General features: G+C 49.0%; 1 pseudogene; it reads right to left on the bottom strand.

Moving 5' to 3' along the window:
• Window positions 1–1,235: 1,235 nt before the first annotated feature.
• Window positions 1,236–3,052, bottom strand: LOC136468683 (subtilisin-like protease SBT1.7; annotated as a pseudogene).
• Window positions 3,053–3,931: the final 879 nt, after the last annotated feature.

Here is a 3,931-nt window from a genome sequence, read left to right as displayed (position 1 = left end):
TGTTTGCCGACACCTAGATGGCCTGGTGATTGGTGTATCGTCGAGCGGAGGAAGGTGATTGTCTCTAGCTCCAATCATTGTGATTGTGAGGGGTTCTTGTGCCTTCCCTGGCGGAGCGCCAAAGGCAACTCTAGTGGATTGCGCGTGGCTTGTGGACCCTCATCTTGTGTTGGTTGTGCCTGTGCGGCACCCTATTGTGGGTTAGGTGTATGATGCTATTAGCGCGTGAACCTCCAAGTAAGTGAATCGCCACAACAGGGACTAGCTTGCCGGCAAACAAGTGAATCTCGGAGGAAAAATCATTGTGTCTTTGATTATCTCCTCGGTATTCATTGATATTCATTGATTGATCACTTGCCACGATGGTATATTACTTCTACCCTTGTCCCTCGTTACTTCGTATTCACCTTGTGTAGTGCTTGTAGCTTGTATAGCTCTTTAGTTGTAGTTATCTAGCTAGCTTTGTTCACCTAGGTATAATTTAGCAACATAGCTCTTGTGTGACTTACTAGAGATCATAGAAATTAGAATTGGGTAGGTGGCTTGTAACTCCAAGTGTAGTGCTAGTGCAAAATTCGCTTTGCCATCTTATTGACTGACCACTTGTCTTAGTGTTGTTGTAGAAATTTTTAATAGGCTATTCACCCCCCTCTAGCCATTAGGACCTTTCAGGTGGTAGCATGTAGGGAGGCTGGATCCAGCGGCGGCGGTGCGTGGGGACGTTGGATCTGGCAGCAGCTCCCTCTTCTCCCTCCCGAACGATGCGGATCCGGCTGTGGCTCGATGGTGGAGGATGCGCCCTGGCGGCGGATCCAGCGAGCGGTGGCGGCGCGTGGATGGGCTCGCTGGGCTTATCCACGGGTTTTCCTTTATTGTTTTTTATTTGATTTACCGAGGCGGGCATTTGAACCACATCGGGAAAGGTTTGATTTAACGTGACCTTTGATTGGAGGCGATTGTGATACCCACCTCCTAAAAAAGTTTTTGTAGTAGTGCAACCATCACCAAAATCCCATTTGCAACCAAAGATTGGTAGTAGTAACAGCACAAAAGAAACCGCCAATTTGCATGGTACCCCTCGAAACCTTCCAATCCTAAACTCCAGCCCTTTTGACTGAGGTAGTGTAGTGATTAGTGAACGTGGCCATCACATGGATTATGGGTGTTTTTTTTAGGCTGATGAGGCGCGCAAAAAACCATTGTCGTATCCATGATCTCCATCATCCATCCGTCCATCAGTTCCACCTGAATGCCATCGGGCTGGCCATGCTGTGCTTCCTGTCCGACCACAGGAGCCGCCCGAAGATGGACGTGAACCTCACCGTGTAGCTCTTCTCCCCTACCGACGTGAACTCCAGCTACGTCGTCTCCACGGCCACGCCCATGGTGGCGGCGAGCGACGACGTCGACACCTTGTACGTGCCTGCCCCGCCCACGTTGGTCAGCGTCTGTGTGTGCGTCACGGTGGTCGAGTCCCGCTGCCGTCAAGTAGGCCACCGAGAAGGACGGGTAGTTGAGGCTGCCCACGGAGTAGATCATTGTGGAGCTGTACTTGAGCGCGCACAGAATGTCCACGTAGTCGCGGGTGCCCAGCTCGCACACCAGGCCCAGCCCCCAGTTCAAGCGGCCGCGCGGGGTATAGGTGCCCCGTGCCTAACGCCGGACGAAAAACTCGAAGCTCGTTAGCTCGCTTGGCTCGTGGCTGGCTCGACTCGGCTCGGCTCAACTCGTTATGATAATAAGCCGAGCCGAGCCAAGATTTTAGCTCGTTAGCTATAACGAGCCAACTCGAGCCAGCTCGTGAGCCGCTCACGAGCTAAACGAGCAAGCTTCCAGGAAAAAAAAGTATCAAAAACTTATATTAGTTTTTGTATTATTTCATGTCTTGCACTTTACAATTGACTGGTAACTGGTCTAGACCCTATAAATTGACTGGTAACTGGTCTAGATGTATTTCTTTTATATTATTATTATTCTCAAACTTTAGATAAATGCAAATATTATATTTTATATATTTTTTATACCTGGCTCGTGAGCTTAACGATCCAGCTCGAGTTTTTAACGAGTCGAGCTAAGCTGACTTTCTGGCTCGTTAGTATAACGAGCCAAACCGAGCCGAGCTAGCTCGTTATCTTAACGAACCAGAACGAGTCGAGCCGAGCCAGCTGGTTATCAAACTTAACCGTGCCGCACCGTAGTCAAACGACGTGGTCGTCCCGCCCGTCGCCGCGTCTAGCAGGGGCGACCCGCCGCCGGAGTAGCCGGCGTAGGCCGTGGACCCGTGGTCATCAGTGCCGACCGCACGACAGCAGGGCTCCACTCCGGGTGCGTGCTCTGGAGCAGCGCCGTGAGCCCGCTCACGTCCGGGCACGACATGGACGTGCTCGAGATGTTGTTGATGCCCACGCGCCGGGTGTCGGCGGCGAGGCTCGTCGGCCCGGCCTTGTCCGTCCACGCCTCCAGGATGTTCACCCCCAGCACAATCATACCAGGCTTCAGGATCTCTGGTGTCACCAACTCACCATGTTAGTCCCGCACGACGAGAACGCCACCACCACCAACGAGGGGCGGACGCCCATCACCTGCGTCCCGGCGACCAATGATCGTTGTCATGGTGTTCGGGTCGGAGGCCACGTACGAGTGGTACGACTTCATCACCATGCCTTCGGTAGTTTCATCTCGCCCACGCCGGCGGCGAGCAGGAGATTCGCGTCGGCAATTGATCACCTGGCAGTCGGCGGCTGTGTTGGAGAGCATCATGCCAGCGCCGCTCTCGTCGCGCATGACGAGGCCTTTCTGCACATGACGATCTTGCCAGACACCTTCGGCGTGAGGGCCCTCAGTGTTCACAGATTACCCGCGATGGAGTTGGAGGTATTGGCCGGGTAGACGATGGGGAAAGGGGCGCTGGGGAGTGGCTTCGCGGAGTACAGGAGACGCCCGTGTAGTTCTTGCTGTCGCCAAGCACGAAGTAGAACACACAAACTTACTCTCAATTATGAATAATACTATTCGACTGCCTTGTCAATTTTCTTGCATTACGTTGCTGCATAGCTACTGCTGTCTAGCAACAGACTCCTGCTGTCCTGTCTAAGTCTTAGTCGAACACACACACTTTTTGTGCAGCTCCTATCTTTCTTGGCGGCTGCTGTTAGTTGTGTTAGGACATAAACTACTTCATGTATTAGTAGGAGATATGTTGTACGCTATTCTTGCTTCCTCTGCTTGAGTAAAACCTTTGGGGCTGTATATTATTGCTTGGCTAATTCATAACCTGTGGTTGTTATTGTTGGTTTAATTAAATACACTCTATGCTATAATAGACATTGGTAGTTGACAGTTTCTGAGATGCGCATGGAAAATTTGTGATCACCTCCCTAATCCGAATCCACTGGGGATAAAGCTGGAATAATCGTAGTGAAAGGAAATAACAATAATGGCGAATATAGTCTGAAAGGCTAAATTTAGTGCAGTGCCTCTACTGTATATACGGACTTAATTCATTGTCATTATAATATAAACAAAATGTTGCTTTTGTAACTCACTGAGTGAGGGAAATATGTGTTACTATCTCCGTCCATAAAAGAATGCAATTATGGGAACCGTGTCAATCAAACTAACTCAAGTTTGACCAAGCTTATAGTAAATTGTATTAGTATTTATGTATCCAAATAAATTTATTAGAAAAATATATTCTATAACAAATCTAATGATATTTATTTTGTCTCACGAGTGTTAGCACTTTTTCATATAGTTTTAGTCAAAATTGAAATCGTTTGACTCCTCGAAATTTAATAATTGGATTCTTTTGTGGACGGAGGGAGTACCTTTTGTACGAGTGAGGGAAATGTGTGTTACATTTTGTACGACTGCATTTCCCTACCGTCTTTACAAAAATAATGAAAAAAATTCTTGTAGCAGATGTGACATA

Source organism: Miscanthus floridulus, chromosome 8, assembly GCF_019320115.1.
Source record: "Miscanthus floridulus cultivar M001 chromosome 8, ASM1932011v1, whole genome shotgun sequence".
NCBI classification, from domain to species: Eukaryota; Viridiplantae; Streptophyta; class Magnoliopsida; order Poales; family Poaceae; genus Miscanthus; species Miscanthus floridulus.
Note: the sequence above shows the minus strand (reverse complement) of the source record. Positions and strands in the feature narration are given on the sequence as shown.